Here is a 21139-nt window from a genome sequence, read left to right on the forward strand (position 1 = left end):
CTGAGGTTTGTAGGTTTTCAACTCATCACCTATCGAATACACAGTGGGATATGGGTCTTTTTGCACTTCCTACGGCTTCCACTAGATGTCAACAGTCTTTAGAACCTTGTCTGATACTTCTACTGTGAAGTGGGACCGAAGGAGAGGGGAATGAGTAAGGTCTGCCATGAGCTGACCATGCTCTGACCACGCGCGTTCACGAGAGGTAGCTCTGTTCCATCGCACTTCTGAAGACAATGGAATTCTCCAGTTGGAATATTATTGAAGATTTATGTTAAAAGCATCCTAAAGATTGATTCAATACATCGTTTGACATGTTTCTACTGACTGTTACGGAACTTTTTGACATTTCGTCTGCTTTAGTGAACGCGCTTCGTGACTTTGGATTTGTTTAACAAACGCGCTAACGAAAGTAGCTATTTGGACATAAATGATGGACATTACCGAAGAAAACAAACATTTCTTGTGGAAGTGGGAGTCCTGGGAGTGCAATCCGACGAAGATCAGCATAGGTAAGTGAAGATTTATAATGCTATTTATGACTTTTGTTGACTCCACAATTTGGCGGGTAACTGTATGGCTTCATTTTGTGGCTGAACGCTGTTCTCAGATGATTGAATATTGTGCTTTTGCAGCGGTTACATTAAGAACAAGTTTATCTTTAATTCTATGTAAAACATGTATCTTTCATCAAAGTTTATGATTAGTATTTCTGTTATTTAATGTGGCTCTCTGCAATTTCTCCGGATATTTTGGAGGCATTTCTGAACATGGCGCCAATGTAAACTGAGGTTTTTGGATATAAATATGAACTTTATCGAACAAAACATATATGTATTGTGTAACATGAAGTCCTATGAGTGACATCTGATGAAGATCATCAAAGGTTAGTGATTCATTTTATCTCTATTTCTGCTTTTTGTGACTCCTGTCTTTGGCTGGAAAAATGGCTGTGTTTTTCTGTGATTTGGTGTTGACCTAACATAATCGTTTGTGGTGCTTTCGCTGTAAAGCCTTTTTGAAATCAGACACTGTGGTGGGATTAACAAGAGGTGTATCTTCAAAATGGTGTCAAATACTTGTATGCTTGAGGAATTTTAATTATGAGATTTCTGTTGTTTGAATTTGGCGCCCTGCACTTTCACTGGCTGTTGTCATATCGATCCCGTTAACGGGATTGCAGCCCTAAGAATTAACGAGTCCGACGAGAAGGATATCCTGCTTTCACTGGAACAGGCCCAGATCCCTGCCTTTTGCATGAAGAAAACACGCAGCCTTCTGAGAATCCGTACACGAGCGAGTAAACTCCCACTGCCATCCGTTCTTCTTGCTAACGTACAATCACTGGAAAATAAAATTTATGACCAACGATTAAGATTATGCTACCAACAGGACATTAAAAACTGTAACATCTTATGTTTCACCGAGACGTGGCTGAATGACGATACGGACAATACAGAGCTAACGAGATTTTCCATGTACCGGCAGAACAGAGACGTTACCTCTAGTAAGACGAGGGGTGTGTGTCTATTTGTCAATAACAGCTTGTGCGCGATATCTAATATTAAAGAAGTCCAAGGTATTGCTCAATACAGGATTAAGATTGAATCCTACTACACCGGCTCTGACGCTCGTCGGATGTGGCAGGGCTTGAAAACTATTACAGACTACAAAGGGAAACCCAGACGCGAGCTGCCCAGTGACACGAGCCTACCAGACGAGCTAAATGGCTTTTATGCTCGCTTCGAGGCCAGCAACACTGAAGCATGCACGAGAACATCAGCTGTTCTGGATGACTGTGTGATAACGCTCTCAGTAGCCGATGTGAACAAAACCTTTAAACAGGTCAACATTCACAAAGCCGCTGGGCCAGACGGATTACCAGGATGTGTACTCAAAGCATGCGCGGACCAACTGTCAAGTGTCTTCACTGACATGTTCAACCTCTCCCTGACCGAGTCTGTAATACCTACATGTTTCAAGCAGACCACTATAGTCCCTGTGCCCAAGGAAGCGAAGGTAACCTGCCTAAATGATTTCCGCACCGTGGCACTCACATCGGTGGCCATGAAGTGTTTTGAAAGGCTGGTCATGGCTCACATCACCAGCATCCTCCCAGACACCCTACACCCATGCCAATTCGCATACCGCCCCAACAGATCCACAGATGACGCAATCTCATTCGCACTCCACACTGCCCTTTCTCACCTGGACAAAAGGAACACCTATGTGAGAATGCTGTTCATTGACTACAGCTCAGAGTTCAACACCATATTGCCCACGAAGCTCATCACTAAGCTAAGGACTCTGGGACTAAACACCTCCCTCTGCAACCAGATCCTGGACATCCTGACGGGCCACCCCCAGGTGGTAAGAGTAGGCAACAATATGTCCCCCCCCCCCCCCCCCCCCCCCCCCCCCCCCCCCCCCCCAAAAAATAAATAATAATAATAATAATAATATGTCTGCCATGCTGATCCTTAACACTTAACACTTAACACACCCTTAGGGGTGTGTACTTAGTCCCCTCCTGTATTCCCTGTTCACCCACGACTGCGTGGCCAAACACGACTCCAACACCCTCATTAAGTTTGCTGACGACACAACAGTGGTAGGCCTGATCACCGACAACAATGAAACGGCCTATGAAACGGCCTGAAACGGACGGTTTTCTCTGCTACTGCACGGCAAGCGGTACCGGAGTGCCAAAAGGCTCCTCAACAGCTTCTACCCCCAAGCCATAAGACTGCTGAACAATTAATAAAATCGCCACCGTTCAATTTACATTGACCCCCCCTTTTTTACACTGTTGCTACTTGCTGTTTGTTTGTTACCTATACATAGTCACTTCGCCCCCACCTACATGTACATATTACCTCAACTAGCCTGTACCCCTGCACACTGACTCGGTACCGGTGCCCCCTGTATATAGTCTCGTTATTGTTATTCTTATCGTGTTACTTTTTTATTATTACTTTTTATTTTAGTCTACTTGGTAAATATTTTCTTAACTCTAGTTGAACTGAACCGTTGGTTAAGGGCTTGTAAGTAAGCATTTAACGGTAAAGTCTACACTTGTTGTATCCGGCGCATGTGACAAATAAAGTTAGATTTGATTTTATTTGAAAACATCCTTACAATTCAAAGTACTGAAAACCGAAGTACTGAACCCTGAAGAGAGTCCCCTACGTCGGCTGTTAAGAACACTAAACCTATTATCCAAACAAACAGGGAAATCCATGAAATTGTTACAGAAATGTACAACTCCTATTTGACAAATTTGGAAAATGAAAAAAAAAAACAGAATAAACTAAATTGCTATTTGCCCCTCAAAAGAGAATACATATTGGCAGGATATCTCAAAACAGAAACAGATCCTGAACAAATAATGGCTCAGCGACCACCAATTGGCTATAGAATAAGGGAGACACAAAAAGACAGAGATGAACTTTTTCCTGTGAGAATACTTAGAAATAAGCTAATATTTTTCCAGAAAATATCTCAATCAATTCCCAACTCCTGTGCATTTACTAACAACATGAAGCTGGGAATTATTCTGGGAGAAACTGCAAATATTACTGCCAGATATGTATATGATTGACATAGCCTGAGGGACATCCCACAACCATTAATTCCCTGAAGTATTTACATTGTATATAAGGAGCCATCATCCATGTACATTTTGTTGTTTATTTATTAGCCTTTTTTTTAATAAACAAGACTTATTTAATTAAATGTATCAGCCGAAGATTACACAATAAAACATGATTATATGTACTATTATTATTATTACTATTCAATTAACTGCATTTCATTATCCTCATTGCATTTTACTGTATTTACTGAAATCCTGTACCACTTTGGCAATATCTACAAATTGTATTTCAAGCCAAAAAAGCAATTTGAATTTGAATTTGAGAGGAGAGGGGAGAGTGAGGAGAGTGAGGAGAGTGAAAACAGTGAGAAAAAAAGGAGAGAGGAGAGAGAGGAGAGAGGAGAGTGAGGATAAAGAGGAGAGTGAGGAGAGAGCACAGTGAGGAGAGAGAGGAGAGAGGAGAGTGAGGAGAAAGGAAAGAGGATAGAGGAGAAAGGAAGGAGGAGAGAGAGGAGAGAGGAGAGGAGGATGAGGATAGTGAGGAGAAAGGGGAGTGAGGACAGAGGAGAGGGGAGAGGGGGAGAGAGGAGAGAAAGGAGGGTGAGGATAGTGAGGAGAGAGAGGAGAGAGGAGAGTGAGGAGAGAGAAGAGAGAGAGGAGGGTGAGTAGAGTGAAGAGAGAGGAGAGGGAGGAGAGAGAGGAGGGTGAGTAGAGTGAAGAGAGAGGAGAGGAAGGAGAGAGAGGAGGGTGAGTAGAGTGAAGAGAGAGGAGAGGGAGGAGAGAGAGGAGGGTGAGTAGAGTGAAGAGAGAGGAGAGGGAGGAGAGAGAGGAGGGTGAGTAGAGTGAGTAGAGTAAGGAGAGAGGAGAGAGAGGAGAGGGAGGAGAGAGAGGAGAGAGAGGAGAGGGAGGAGAGAGAGGAGAGGGAGGAGAGAAAGGAGAGAGAGGAGAAAGAGAAGAGCGAAGAGGGTGAGGAGGGTGAGGAGAGCGAGGAGAGAGGAGAGGGAGGAGAGAGAGGAGAGGGAGGAGATGGAGGCGAGAGAAGAGAGAGGAGAGCGAGGAGAGAGAGGAGAGCTAGGAGAGCGGAGAGAGAGGAGAGCGAGGAGAGCGAAGAGAGAGGAAAGCGAGGAGAGAGAGGAGAGAGAGGAGAGCGAGGAGAGGGAGGAGATGGAGGAGAGAGAAGAGAGCGAGGAGAGCGGAGAGAGCGGAGAGAGAGCGGAGAGCGAGGAGAGAGAAGAGAGAGAAGAGAGAGGAGAGAGAGTAGAGAGAGGAGAGAAAGGAGTGAGAGGAGAGAGAGGAGAGAGACGAGAGAGAGAGGAGAGAGAGGAGAGAGGAGAGAGAGGAGAGAGAGGAGAAAGAGGAGAGAGAGTAGAGCGAGGAGAGAGGAGAAAGAGGAGAGAGAGGAGAGCGAGAAGGAGCGCAGATTAATTGTTGGAAGGAAGGCCTCCCTATTATCTCGAGATCTGCCCATCCCTGGTGGCACAGGAAAAAATCTCATCAGCACATGTCTCTCTCTCTCTCTCTGTGTGTGTGTGTGTGTGTGTGTGTGTGTGTGTGTGTGTGTGTGTGTGTGTGTGTGTGTGTGTGTGTGTGTGTGTGTGTGTGTGTGTGTGTGTGTGTGTGTGTGTGTGTGTGTGTGTGTGTGTGTGTGTGTGTGTGTGTGTGTGTGTGTGTGTGTGTGTGTGCGTGCGCAGAGAAACGCCGAGTGGCTGCCTCTCATGAGTTAAACACTAATTGAAGGCATCAGGAGCAGCAGTAGCAGTTTGGACGTGGGCTCTGAGAGGGCTGCAGTCTGAATAGCACGCGTCCTTGGGCTGAGAATGCCACAAAGGAGAGAGCTAACAGCTGTGTGTATAGGTGTGTGTATGGTGTGTGAATGTGGGGGGAGAGAGTAAGAGAGAGAAAAAGAGACTGAGATACAAACACAGAACCACGACAGGGGCTAGGCTGGTAGGCAGGGGTCGAGTATCTCCTAGCTAATTCGATTTAGAGCAGACACACAAAGAAGCCATTTTACAGTAGAGCCTTCCCTCCATCTATCTCTGACCCTCTCTCAGGGTCCACCACCCTGGTCTGGTGTCAATACGTAACTGCTCTTCTGACTCATCTCCTTACTCCTCTTCTATCTCCTCATGCACTACTCCTTCCCCTCATCATCCACACTTCCTCCCTCTCTTGCTCCTTTTCCTTCTCCTTCTTCTCCACTCTTTCGCATGTTCCTCTTCCTCATCTTCAACTTCCTTCTCTTCCTCCTCTAATTGCAGTATTTTATCTCTCCACCGGTGGCCATCTGATACATGTCACACGTGTCCTTCTACATGCTCAGGGATGTTTCATGGCCAGAGAAACAGCTAGATAGGTAGCTATTCTCTGGCCGAATACCTCCATGGTGAATTAAGGAATCCAAACCAATGGTAAATAACAGGGCTGGCAAGGATACAAGAGTGTTTCTCTGTGTGGCAGTTAACGGAGACCAGAACTCTATTGCATTAATCCAGGAACACCAATAAAGGGCACCAGTAGAAAACGCAGTTGGCTTGGTATTTCATCTCATGTATCATACAAAGGTACTCACACAGACATGCACACAGACATGCACGCACACACACACACACACACACACACACACACACACACACACACACACACACACACACACACACACACACACACACACACACACACACACACACACACACACACACACACACACACACACACACACACACACACACACAGTGGTGTAGTGGAGTGTATACTCACTTCTTATTCCCCACAAATTTGAAGTGAGTATACACTGTATCAATTAATAACGTTGATGGAACAGATCAGAATGTTCAGCTTAAAATGTTGTTGAGCTATTTCTTTACATTTTCAGGCGCAGCAATGTGCACACGGCGGTAGACCTACGCACGAATGTTCCAAAATGGAATTTGTGGGAAAAAGCAAACACCATTTTAAAACATGCACCGCACATGCGAGCAGTTTCATGGACAGAGATAGAAATATATGTTAGAAATGTAGAAAGAGGGGAGATCTAAAGATGCAAGAACTATAATGAGTTGCTGATATGACTAGGATAATGCTTTGGCTGCTAGACAATGAAAGAAAGTTAAAAGAAAACCAATAGAACAGGAGAACACATACAAGGAAGTCTTTATAAAATAATAGCCTCCAAGTTTCTATGGTGGGATTTTGGCTATAGGCTACTATGAAGCAAGGCGAGACATGCCTCATATGAAGTAAAACATCCAGGTTTCAAACAATTAATGAACAGGAAAAATATAGCGATGCTAATGATAGGCCTAACCATCTCTGGTAGATGGAAAGGCTTTCCCAAGAACCTCAATTAAATATTAAATGTCTACCTGGCAGAATGATAATATCATAATTTACATCAATCCCGTGGCCATTTGTCTTGCAAACTCCATCTCATGCTACAGAAACACTGATAACCAAACAACAGTGCTAGGTGCCTGCACACTTAAATTAAAGGGTAACTACACAAAAAAATCTAAAATTCTTAGATTTTTCCCAGACGTCAAAAGTGGTCTCCTGATGTGGTTTAAACATTGTTATGAACTTAGAACACCCAATTTGATGTTTTTCTATTAAAAAAATCTGAAACATGCTAATTTCTGCTAATTTCTGACTCAGTTGACAGCCTAATTTATCTTTTTCAATAGTAGGCCTACTATTAGCCTACTAGCACAGTACAGCTTGGGTTGGCCTGGCTGTGAAAGACCAATATGGGATTTATAATTTTAAATCACTCAGAGTGTATATCACTGTTTCTCATTTAATTTTTCACACAGGGCATCTTTCCATCGCCGGGCAGGCCGTTTGGGAAGTTTTTGGCAAAATTAGAGTATATCCACTTCTCCAGGCAACACTCCAACACTGGTATTAGACACACACACCACACTGTGGAAAAAAAATACTGGATGGATATGGGCTTTGAGTGGAACTTCAGTGATCTTAATGTAAGATGGGAACAAAATGCCAATCTCCATTCATCCCTCCTTCTCTATCTGTATCCTCCACCTCTCCCATTCTCTCTTCTTCCCTCATTCTCCATCTCCCTCTCAATCTGCCTTTCCCTCTCTCTACCTCCCGCTCTCCCTCTCTCCCTCCATTTATGCCTCTTCTCCCTTTCCTCAAACAAGCTATAGATTTACATTTTCTTTTGGGTATTGGCATTACATGTTCAGTGTATGAATGGAGACGCTTGTCACAAGGACACACACATAAGAACACACACCTCTCACTGCTGTGCTAATGAGGGTGTTATTTGCTAGGCAGGACACTTCTTCAGTGGGGAACATCTGCAGCTGACAAAGGCAACAAGCCGTGGCACCAGACTTAATGGCTAAACATGAACAAACAGAAGGCTTCTCTCTCACATTCATTAGTACTGAATATAATGAATCCCAGCTTCTTTTTGTTGTCGTATTCTGCATGATATTGTCTTTAGATTAGGTTTTTAATCACCTCCTCAGCACTCAAACAAATCCATTCACCTACACCTACACCCACCCGCACACACCCGCACCCACATCCACACACACACACACACACACACACACACACACACACACACACACACACACACACACACACACACACACACACACACACGCGCACACACACACACAGCCACACACACAAGCCACACACACAAGCCACACACACACACACACACACACACACACACACACACACACACACACACACACACACACACACACACACACACACACACACACACACACACACACACACACACACACACACACACACACAAATGAGATCAGCTAAAGAAGCAATTTTGGTTGCCGTGTCGGGGGTTAACCCTAACAGGGCCAGACAGACAGATGTCTCACTCTGCTGGCTTCAGAAGGTAAGTTAAAGCAAACAAGGCATGTAATGTGATTTAGATATAATGCTTCCAGGTCAGGGGTCAGGGATAGACTGCTGGGCAGTGGGAGAGCAGCTGACAGGCGTGTAACTAACCATGACGGATAGGAATTCAATGGACTGCCTACCTAGACACACTGACAGATTGTGTGTGTGTGTGTGTGTGTGTGTGTGTGTGTGCGTGCGTGCGTGCGTGTGTGTGTGTGTGTCTGCGTGTGCATGTCTGTGTGTGCATGTCTGTGCCTGCAAGCCTCGTCAAATCAAAGTTTATTAAAAGTTTATTTGTCGCATACAAAAAATTAGCAGATGTTAAAGCAGGTGCAGGGAAATGCTTGTTGCAAATATTGTAAGAAATAACACAAAACAAGCTAAATGTGCCCGTGTGTGTGTGTGAGTGTGAGTTCTTCCATTCATTCTAGGATCAACTCTACCTACTACCCAGGTCAAATCACAACTCAACAATGGATTGACGGATGAGAAAAAGACGAGGTGTAATTCTATGGGATTATGATGATGACAGAATTATAGGAGTTTGTATTTTACATTTTGTTGTCGTACATTGAGGTTCGTGGTTGCAAGTACGATTTGCAAAAGTGTAATTTAATTTCGGGAGCTTGTATCATGATTTGTGAAAGATTTAACAACAATCGCAAACTTGTAACTTGACATTTGAATATATTCAATTAGTTTAATTTATTTTCAGAATCTTTACAAGTATGAATATTCTGCTGTTAATCAAAAATACACTTGCAGATTTTGAATCAGCGTGCACTCGGAGTTCTATCACTGTTGTTACGTTAGTAAGAGATTTTTTAAACTTTTGTAGGTTTGTAGACAGAGATTTGCGCGTACATTATGTTTTGCGCGCTGGGGGCAGGACCTTTAACTCCTGACCAATCAGTTTCCTCTGTCAAAACCACAGCCGACTAACGATTGACTGGATTGTTCCATCAATCACATCTCAGGAAGTAGTTACCCACATTAGCAAGAGAGGACGAGGTAAATAAAATCAAAACAATCTACTTGAAAGTAACATCTCTTTTATGTGCGTTCATAGATTTGTTTTGTAAAAAGGCATGACAGTAGTTTGCTTATCATGTGAAATATAGTGGTACATTTCAGACGAACTCCAGACCAACTATTAACTTGACAGCTGCTATTTCGTTAGCTAGCTGACCTTTGACATTCATCCTAGCTTTACTATCAACTGGCTAGCTTTATCAGGCAGCGTTAGATGGAAGGGGAAAACAAATATATTTGCCAGTTAACCTAGTGATTGATAAATTTGATTATGAATGCCATTAGCTAGCTACATAACTAGCTAAATTGAAACTGCTGGGGGAAAGCTAGCTAGCCTACTCCCTACTCCATCATCACTGCAGTGTAGCTAATGTTAGCTAGGTTTCTATATATTTGCTTGCCATATTTTAAAGACTAGTTACTGACTTTTCAACACTTGTCAAACTACTTCATTCCACTGCATGTTTATTGATTCATTGGTGACTGAATAAGTTGGCAAGAAAAATGCCCCTCATAATTTCACTGCAAATAGACAGTTAGGCTGGTTGGGTATCATTTGGCTAATGTGCACATTTACAGTCCCTTCAGAACGTATTCAGAGACCTTTACTTTTTCTACATTTTATTACGTTACAGCCTTATTCTAAATGTATATTTTTTTAAAGTCAGCAATCTACACACAATACCCCGTGATGACAAAGCAAAAACAGGTTCAGAAATGTTTGCCAATTTATATATATACACTGCTCAAAAAAATAAAGGGAACACTTAAACAACACAATGTAACACCAAGTCAATCACACTTCTGTGAAATCAAACTGTCCACTTAGGAAGCAACACTGATTGACAATAAATTGCACATGCTGTTGTGCAAATGGAATAGACAAAAGGTGGAAATTATAGGCAATTAGCAAGACACCCCCCAAAACAGGAGTGATTCTGCAGGTGGTGACCACAGACCACTTCCTATGCTTCCTGGCTGATGTTTTGGTCACTTTTGAATGCTGGCGGTGCTCTCACTCTAGTGGTAACATGAGACGGAGTCTACAACCCACACAAGTGGCTCAGGTAGTGCAGTTCATCCAGGATGGCCCATCAATGCGAACTGTGGCAAAAAGGTTTGCCACAGGGTGCCAATTTCAAACAACAGAAATCTCATAATTAAAATTCCTCAAACATACAAGTTTCTTATACCGTTTTAAAGGTAATCTTGTTGTTAATCCTACCACAGTGTCCGATTTCAAAAAGGCTTTACAGCGAAAGCACCACAAACGATTATGTTAGGTCACCGCCAAATCACAGAAAACACAGCCATTTTTACAGCCAAAGACAGGAGTCACAAAAAGCAGAAATAGAGAAAAAATGTATCTCTAACCTTTGATGATCTTCATCAGATGACACTCATAGGACTTCATTTTACACAATACATGTATGTTTTGTTCGGTAAAGTTCATATTTATATAAAAAAATCTCAGTATACATTGGCGTGTTATGTTCAGTAGTTCCAAAAACATCCAGTGATTTTGCAGAGAGCCACATCAATTTCCAGAAATACTCATAATAAACGTTGATCAAAGATCAAGTGTTACACATGGAATTTTAGATCCACTTCTCCTTAATGCAACCGTTGTGTCAGATCTCAAAAAAGCTTTTACGGAAAAGAAAACCATGCAATAATCTGAGGTCGGCGCTCAGAGCCCAATCAAGCCATACAGCTACCCGCCATATTGTGCAGTCAACAGAAGTAAAAAATAACATTATAAATATTCACTTACCTTTGATGATCTTCATCAGAATGCACTCCCAGGAATCCCAGTTCCACAATAAATGTTTGATTTGTTCGGTAATGTCCATCATTTATGTCCAAATAGCTACTTTTGTTAGCGCGTTTGGTAAACAAATCCAAAGTCATGAAGCACATTCACTAAAAGCAAACGAAATGTCCAAAAGTTCTGTAACAGTCAGTAGAAACATGTCAAACGATGTATTGAATCAATCTTTAGGATGTCTTTAACATAAATCTTCAATAATGTTCCAACCGGAGAATTCCTTTGTCTTCAGAAATGCGATAGAACAGAGCTCGCTCTCACATGAATGCGCATGGTCAGCGCATGTTCAGGTCATGGTAGACCTTACTCATTCCCCTCTCCTTCGGTCCCACTTCACAGTAGAAGCATCAGACAAGGTTCTAAAGAATGTTGACATCTAGTGGAAGCCGTGGGAAGTGTAAAATGACCCATATCCCACTGTGTATTCGATAGGCGATGAGTTGAAAATCTACAAACCTCAGATTTCCCACTTCCTGGTTGGATTTTTTTCTCAGGTTTTTGCCTGCCATATGAGTTCTGTTATACTCACATACATCATTCACACAGTTTTAGAAACTTCAGAGTGTTTTCTATCCAAATAGACTAATAATATGCATATATTAGCAACTGGGACTGAGGAGCAGGCAGTTTACTCTGGGCACCTCTGGGCACCTTTTCATCCAAGCTACTCAATACTGCCCCTGCATCCATAAGAAGTTTTAACTGACTTGCCTAGTTAAATAAAGGTTAAAAAAAAATCCAACCAGTGGCCCTGGATATAATGCTATATGTCATCACACAGACAGACAGCCATAGTGAAGGGTTACATATAATGAATAAAGTATATTACAACCAGTGGAGGTTACTTGTCTGTGCTCTGGAGAGTAGTTGGTCTGAAGGCTCTCGAGGTCCTTTGAATATTCTGTCTTTAGCACCTGGAAAGAGATGGATAGGGTTATTCGGTTGTCCTCATAGGAGAACCCTTTATGGTTCCAGGTAGTACCCTTTTTGGTTCCAAGTGGAACCCAAAACCCAAAAGGTTTCTACCTGGAACCAAAAGGGTCATCCTATGGGGACAGCTGAAGAACCCTTTTAAGTTCTAGATAGCACCTTTCTTTCTAAGAGTGTACTGAACGAGAGAGAGAGAGAGGAAGAGAGTAACATTTACATTGTTGACTATAAGGGTGCCTTCCAATCAGACAAATGAATGCCTTACTTTGTGTTACAAGTTGTATCTTCATGTCTGTAACTTTGCTGTCTCTCCCTCTAACCCCTAAGCCCTCACACCTGACCTCCCATTGGCCAAGGGCCTCTGGTAAAACCCTCTAATCAGTCTCTCTTAAAGGGAGTTACTCCATGAGTAGACATGTTTATGGTGCATATGAGTGGAGTATTAGCTGTGTACATATATATATACAGGTGAAGTTGGAAGTTTACATACACTTAGGTTGGAGTCATTAAAACTCGTTTTTCAACCACTCCACAAATTTCTTGTTAACAAACTAGAGTTTTGGCAAGTCGGTTAGGACATCTACTTTGTGCATGAGCCAAGTAATCTTTCCAACAATTGTTTACAGACATATTATTTCACTTATAATTTACTGTATCACAATTCCAGTGGGTCAGAAGTTTACATACCCTAAGTTGACTGTGCCTTTAAACAGCTTGGAAAATTTCAGAAAATTATGTCATGGCTTTAGAAGATTCTGATAGGCTAATTGACATAATTTGAGTCAATTGGAGGTGTACCTGTGGATGTATTTCAAGGCCTACCTTCAAACCCAGTGCCTCTTTGCTTGACATCATGAGAAAATCAAAATAAATTAGCCAAGACCTCAGAAAAAGAATTGTAGACATCCACAAGTCTGGTTCATCCTTGGGAGCAATTTACAAACGCCTGAAGGTACCACGTTCATCTGTACAAACAATAGTACGCAAGTACAAACACCATGGGACCACGTAGCCGTCATACCGCTCAGGAAGGAGACGCGTTCTGTCTCCTAGAGATGAACGTACTTTGGTGCGAAAAGTGCAAATCAATCCCAGAACAACAGCAAAGGACCTTGTGAAGATGCTGGAGGAAACAGGCACAAAAGTATCTATCAATCAATCAATCAATCAATTTTATTTTATATAGCCCTTCGTACATCAGATAATATCTCGAAGTGCTGTACAGAAACCCAGCCTAAAACCCCAAACAGCTAGAATGCAGGTGTAGAAGCACGGTGGCTAGGAAAAACTCCCTAGAAAGGCCAAAACCTAGGAAGAAACCTAGAGAGGAACCAGGCTATGAGGGGTGGCCAGTCCTCTTCTGGCTGTGCCGGGTGGAGATTATAACAGAACTATGCCAAGATGTTCAAAAATGTTCATAAGTGACAAGCATGGTCAAATAATAATCATGAATAATTTTCAGTTGGCTTTTCATAGCTGATCATTAAGAGTTGAAAAACAACAGGTCTGGGACAGGTGGCGGTTCCATAACCGCAGGCAGAACAGCTGAAACTGGAATAGCAGCAAGGCCAGGCGGACTGGGGACAGCAAGGAGTCACCACGGGCGGCAGTCCCGACGCATGGTCCTAGGGCCCAGGTCCTCCGAGAGAAAGAAAGAGAGAAGGAGAAAATTAGAGAGAGCCAAGATTTTCAAAATGTTCATAAATGACAAGCATGGTCAAATAATAATCAGGAATAAATCTCAGTTGGCTTTTCATAGCCGATCATTAAGAGTTGAAAACAGCAGGTCTGGGACAGGTAGGGGTTCCATAACCGCAGGCAGAAGAGTTGAAACTGGAATAGCAGCAAGGCCAGGCGGACTGGGGGCAGCAAGGAGTCACCACGGCCGGTAGTCCCGACGTATGGTCCTAGGGCTCAGGTCCTCCGAGAGAAAGAGAGAAGGAGAAAATTAGAGAGAGCCAAGATTTTCAAAATGTTCATAAATGACAAGCATGGTCAAATAATAATCAGGAATAAATCTCAGTTGGCTTTTCATAGCCGATCATTAAGAGTTGAAAACAGCAGGTCTGGGACAGGTAGGGGTTTCGTAACCGCAGGCAGAAACAGTTGAAACTGGAATAGCAGCAAGGCCGGGCGGACTGGGGACAGCAAGGTGTCAGCATGCCCGGTAGTCCTGACGTATGGTCCTAGGGCTCAGGTTCTCAGAGAGAAAGAGAGAACGAGAGAATTAGAGAGAGCATACTTAAATTCACACAGGACACTGGATAAGACAGGAGAGGTATTCCAGGTATAACAAACTGACCCTAGCCCCCCGACACATAAACTACTGCAGCATAAATACTGGAGGCTGAGACAGGAGCGGTCAGGAGACACTGTGGCCCCATCCGAAGAAACCCCCGGACAGGGCCAAACAGGAAGGATATAACCCCACCCACTCTGCCAAAGCACAGCCCCCACACCACTAGAGGGATATCCTCAACCACCAACTTACAATCCTGAGACAAGGCCGAGTATAGCCCACAAAGGTCTCCACCACAGCACAACCAAGGGGGGGCGCCAACCCAGACAGGAAGTTCACGTCAGTAACTCAACCCACTCAAGTGACGCACCCCTCCTAGGGACGGCATGAAAGAGCACCAGCAAGCCAGTGACTCAGCCCCAGTAACAGGGTTAGAGGCAGAGAATCCCAGTGGAGAGAGGGGAACCGGCCCTGGAGAGACAGCAAGGGCGGTTCGTTGCTCCAGAGCCTTTCCGTTCACCTTCACACTCCTGGGCCAGACTACACTCAATCATATGACCTACTGAAGAGATAAGTCTTCAGTAAAGACTTAAAGGTTGAGACTGAGTCTGCGTCTCTCACATGGGTAGGCAGACTGTTCCATAAAAATGGAGATCTATAGGAGAAAGCCCTGCCTCCAGCTGTTTGCTTAGGGACAATTAGGAGGCCTGCGTCTTGTGACCGTAGCGTACGTGTAGGTATGTACGGCAGGACCAACTCGGAAAGATAGGTAGGAGCAAGCCCATGTAACGCTTTAAAGGTTAACAGTAAAACCTTGAAATCAGCCCTTGCCTTAACGGGAAGCCAGTGTAGGGAAGCTAGCACTGGAGTAATATGATCAAATTTCTTGGTTCTAGTCAGGATTCTAGCAGCCGTATTTAGCACTAACTGAAGTTTATTTAGTGCTTTATCCGGGTAGCCGGAAAGTAGAGCATTGCAGTAGTCTAACCTAGAAGTAACAAATGCATGGATTAATTTTTCTGCATCATTTTTGGACAGAAAATTTCTGATTTTTGCAATGTTACGTAGATGGAAAAAAGCTGTCCTTGAAACAGTCTTGATATGTTCGTCAAAAGAGAGATCAGGGTCAAGAGTAACACCGAGGTCCTTCACAGTTTTATTTGAGACGACTTTACAACCATCAAGATGAATTGTCAGATTTAACAGAAGATCTCTTTGTTTCTTGGGACCTAGAACAAGCATCTCTGTTTTGTCCGAGTTTAAAAGTAGAAAGTTTTCAGCCATCCACTTCCTTATGTCTGAAACACAGGCTTCTAGCGAGGGCAATTTTGGGGCTTCACCATGTTTCATTGAAATGTACAGCTGTGTGTCATCCGCATAGCAGTGAAAGTTAACATTATGTTTTCGAATAACATCCCCAAGAGGTAAAATATATAGTGAAAACAATAGTGGTCCTAAAACGGAACCTTGAGGAACACCGAAATGTACAGTTGATTTGTCAGAGGACAGACCATTCACAGAGAAAAACTGATATCTTTCCGACAGGTAAGATCTAAACCAGGCCAGAACTTGTCCGTGTAGACCAATTTGGGTTTCCAGTCTCTCCAAAAGAATGTGGTGATCGATGGTGTCAAAGGCAGCACTAAGGTCTAGTAGCACGAGGACAGATGCAGAGCCTCGGTCTGACGCCATTAAAAGGTCATTTACCACCTTCACAAGTGCAGTCTCAGTGCTATGATGGGGTCTAAAACCAGACTGAAGCATTTCGTATACATTGTTTGTCTTCAGAAAGGCAGTGAGTTGCTGCGCAACAGCTTTTTCTAAAATTTTTGAGAGGAATGGAAGATTCGATATAGGCCGATAGTTTTTTATATTTTCCGGGTCAAGGTTTGGCTTTTTCAAGAGAGGCTTTATCACTGCCACTTTTAGTGAGTTTGGTACACATCCGGTGGATAGAGAGCTGTTTATTATGTTCAACATAGGAGGGCCAAGCACAGGAAGCAGCTCCTTCAGCAGTTTAGTAGGAATAGGATCCAGTATGCAGCTTGAAGGTTTAGAGGCCATGATTATTTTCATCATTGTGTCAAGAGATATAGTACTAAAACACTTAAGTGTCTCTCCCGATCCCAGGCCCTCGCAGAGCTATGCAGATCCAGGACAGCTAAGCCCTGGAGGAATACGTAGATTCAAAGAGGAGTCCGTAATTTGCTTTCTAATGGTCATGATCTTTTCCTCAAAGAAGTTCATGAATTTATTACTGCTGAAGTGAAAGCCATCCTCTCTTGGGGAATGTTGCTTTTTAGTTAGCTTTGCAACAGTATCAAAAAGAAATTTTGGATTGTTCTTATTTTCCTCGATTAAGTTGGAAAAGTAGGATGATCGAGCAGCAGTGAGGGCTCTTCGGTACTGCACGGTACTGTTTTTCCAAGCTAGTCGGAAGACTTCCAGTTTTGTGTGGCGCCATTTCCGTTCCAATTTCCTGGAAGCTTGCTTCAAAGCTCGGGTATTTTCTGTATACCAGGGAGCTAGTTTCTTATGACAAATGTTTTTCGTTTTTAGGGGTGCAACTGCATCTAGGGTATTGCGCAAGGTTAAATTGAGTTCCTCAGTTAAGTGGTTAACTGATTTTTGTCCTCTGACGTCCTTGGGTAGGCAGAAGGAGTCTGGAAGGGCATCAAGGAATTTTTGTGTTGTCTGAGAATTTATAGCACGACTTTTGATGCTCCTTGGTTGGGGTCTGAGCAGATTATTTGTTGCGATTGCAAACGTAATAAAATGGTGGTCCGATAGTCCAGGATTATGTGGAAAAACATTAAGATCTACAACATTTATTCCATGGGACAAAACTAGGTCCAGAGTATGACTGTGGCAGTGAGTAGGTCCAGAGACATGTTGGACAAAACCCACTGAGTCGATGATGGCTCCGAAAGACTTTTGGAGTGGGTCTGTGGACTTCTCCATGTGAATATTAAAATCACCAAAAATTAGAATATGATCTGCTATGACTACAAGGTCTGATAGGAATTCAGGAAACTCAGAGAGGAACGCTGTATATGGCCCAGGAGGCCTGTAAACAGTAGCTATAAAAAGTGATTGAGTAGGCTGCATAGATTTCATGACTAGAAGCTCAAAAGACGAAAACGCCATTTTTTTTTTTGTAAATTGAAATTTGCTATTGTAGATGTTAGCAACACCTCCGCCTTTGCGGGATGCACGGGGGATATGGTCACTAGTGTAACCAGGAGGTGAGGCCTCATTTAACACAGTAAATTCATCAGGCTTAAGCCATGTTTCAGTCAGGCCAATCACATCAAGATTATGATCAGTGATTAGTTCATTGACTATGACTGCCTTTGAAGTGAGGGATCTAACATTAAGTAACCCTATTTTGAGATATGAGGTATCACGATCTCTTTCAATAATGGCAGGAATGGAGGAGGTCTTTATCCTAATAAGATTGCTAAGGCGAACACCGCCATGTTTAGTTTTGCCCAACCTAGGTCGAGGCACAGACACAGTCTCAATGGGTATGGCTGAGCTGACTACACTGACTGTGCTATTGGCAGACTCCACTAAGCTGGCAGGTTGGCTAACAGCCTGCTGCCTGGCCTGCACCCTATTTCATTGTGGGGCTAAAGGAGTTAGAGCCCTATCTATGTTGGTAGATAAGATGAGAGCACCCCTCCAGGTAGGATGGAGTCCGTCACTCCTTAGCAGGTCAGGCTTGGTCCTGTTTGTGGGTGAGTCCCAGAAAGAGGGCCAATTATCTACAAATTCTATCTTTTGGGAGGGGCAGAAAACAGTTTTCAACCAGCGATTGAGTGCTGAGACTCTGCTGTAGAGCTCGTCACTCCCCCTAACTGGGAGGGGGCCAGAGACAATTACTCGATGCCGACACATCTTTCTAGCTGATTTACACGCTGAAGCTATGTTGCACTTGGTGACCTCTGACTGTTTCATCCTAACATCGTTGGTGCCGACGTGGATAACAATATCTCTATACTCTCTACACTCGCCAGATTTAGCTTTAGCCAGCACCATCTTAAGACTAGCCTTAACGTCGGTAGCCCTGCCCCCTGGTAAACAGTGTATGATCGCTGGGTGATTCGTTTTAAGTCTAATACTGCGGGTAATGGAGTCGCCAATGACTAGGGTTTTCAATTTGTCAGAGCTAACGGTGGGAGCCTTCGCGTGTCTCAGACCCCGTAACGGGAGGAGTAGAGACAAGAGAAGACTCAGACTCAGACTCCGACTCGCTACATAATGGGGAAAACCGGTTGAAAGTTTCTGTCGGCTGAATGAGCGACACCGGTTGAGCATTCCAACAGCATTTCCCTCCAGAAGCCATGAGAAAGTTGTCCGGCTGCGGGGACTGTGCGGGGGGATTTATACTAACGTTACTATCTGTACTTACTGGTGGCACAGACGCTGTTTCTTCCTTTCCTACACTGAAAATACCCTTGCCTAACGATTGCGTCTGAAGCTGGGCTTGCAGCACAGCTATTTTCGCCGTAAGGCGATCGTTCTCCTGTATATTATGAGTACAGCGACTGCAATTAGAAGACATCATGTTAATGTTACTACTTAGCTTCGGCTGTTGAAGGTGTTGACGAACCATGTCCAGATAAAGCGTCCGGAGTGAAAAGGTTGAATGAGGGAAAAAAGTTGCGATGGAAAAACTAAAAATATAAACGGTAATTAAAAACAGAAACAAAACAAAAAACGTAAAGTTGTCAGCTAGCAAAGTAAAGTAAAGTTCGCAGCAAATCGCACAGCAACAAAACGCACAGCAACACGTCTGCAGATTCAACAGGAAGTGACGTCACATATTCTGCTATATCCACAGTAAAACGAGTCCTATATCGACATAACCTGAAAGACCGCTCAGCAAGGAAGAAGCCACTGCTCCAAAACTGCCATAAAAAAGCCAAACTACTTTTTGGAGAATGTCGTATGGTTTGATGAAACAAAAATAGAACTGTTTGGCCATAATGACCATTGTTATGTTTGGAGGAAAAAGGGGGAGGCTTGCAAGCCGAAGAACACCATCCCAACCATGAAGCACGGGGGTGGCAGCATCATGTTGTGGGGTGCTTTGCTGCAGGAGGGACTGGTGCACTTCACAAAATAGATGGCTTCATGAGAAAGGACAATTATATGGATATATTGAAGCAACATCTCAAGACGTCAGTCAGGAAATTAAAGCTTGGTCGCTAATGGGTCTTCCAAATGGACAATGACCCAAAGCATACTTCCAAAGTTGTGGCAAAATAGCTTCAAGACAACAAAGTCAAGGTATTGGAGTGGCCATTACAAAGTCCTGACCTCAAACCTGTAGAAAAGTTGTGGGCAGAACTGAAAAAGCGTGTGCGAGCAAGGAGGCCTACAAACCTGACTCCGTTACACCAGCTCTGTTAGGAGGAATGGGCTAAAATGGAAGGCTACCTGAAACGATTGACCCAAGTTAAACAATTTAAAGGCAATGCTACCAAATACTAATTGAGTGTATGTAAACTTCTGACCCACAGGGAATGTGATGAAAGAAATAAAAGCTGAAATAACTCATTCTCAGCACTATTATTCTGACATTTCACATTCTTAAAATAAAGTGTTGATCCTAACTGACCTAAAACAGGGACATTTTACTAGGATTAAATGTCAGGAATTGTGAAAAACTTAGTTTTTCACAAATGTATTTGTGAAATGTATTTGTGAAATACACAAATACATATTTTTAAATGTATTTGGCTAAGGTGTATGTAAACTGCCGACTTCAACAGTATATATATATAATTACTATTATTTTTTATATGTATGCATAACTTACTGACACTGACATGGAGTGCTCCATGTTCCTGCTGTTAGCAGGCCTCAAGCTGAATGCAGGGAAATGTTCTACCATGGAGTATGTTTGTATCCATCTCCATCAGGCTCATCATATGACAAACCTCCATAGATTAACTAAAGAAAATGGTATCTGTATTGAGTCAATTAAAGTCATACCAGCCATAGGTTCTTTACACAGGAGTGAACAGGTTTTTGTTCCAGCACTTCACTAACACCTCATTCAAGTAATTGTGGTCTAAATTGAACAAATAAATTGCACACAGTTCAGTACCCTGGGACAGAAATCACCCACGTCTATTATTGAATGAGCATGATAGAGAACTCTGCATGATAGAGAATGACATGTGTGGATCTATTTCTATCTCCAAGAACAAGATGATGGCTGGGAGGTTCCCAACTTCTTTACATCTGTCTGGGTGTTGGGGGTGTGCTTCAACCTGAGGAATAGAGCAAAGAGGGGGAAGAAATTAACCTCAATGCTCACATTTCAGTGCTGGTTCCAGTTGCTCAAAACAACAACTACCTTTAATGTGCCATCATTTTGTAAACAGTTTTACATATTCATAAGCTTGATCAAGTTGTCACCATTTTACTTTGAACTAGTTTATCTATTTGCAGTGAAATTGGGATGGGCAATGGTCTTGCTGCCTGATAAAGCTAGCCAGTTGATAGTAAAGCTAGGACGAATGGCAGAGGTCAGCTAGCTAACAAAATAGCGGCTGTCAATTTAATGGCTGGTTTGTCAAAAATGTTTTGTCTAAAATGT

At 43.0% G+C, this 21139-nt stretch overlaps 1 protein-coding gene across 2 annotated transcripts in view; it reads right to left on the bottom strand.

Annotated features, from left to right (window-relative positions):
• arhgef7a (Rho guanine nucleotide exchange factor (GEF) 7a) overlaps nt 1-21139 on the bottom strand; it is a 201777-nt gene that overhangs the window by 67801 nt on the left and 112837 nt on the right. The window contains exons 25-26 of one of the 2 annotated variants that reach the window (XM_055871609.1): nt 20780-20810; nt 12203-12271 (exon numbers count right to left, since the gene is read on the bottom strand). The exons of the other annotated variant lie outside the window; for it this stretch is intronic. The gene's annotated coding sequence lies outside the window, so the exon portion shown is untranslated. The remainder of the gene's footprint in view (nt 1-12202; nt 12272-20779; nt 20811-21139) is intronic. 2 annotated transcript variants of the gene reach the window in all.

Source organism: Salvelinus fontinalis, chromosome 19 (assembly GCF_029448725.1).
Source record: "Salvelinus fontinalis isolate EN_2023a chromosome 19, ASM2944872v1, whole genome shotgun sequence".
Lineage (NCBI taxonomy): Eukaryota > Metazoa > Chordata > Actinopteri > Salmoniformes > Salmonidae > Salvelinus > Salvelinus fontinalis.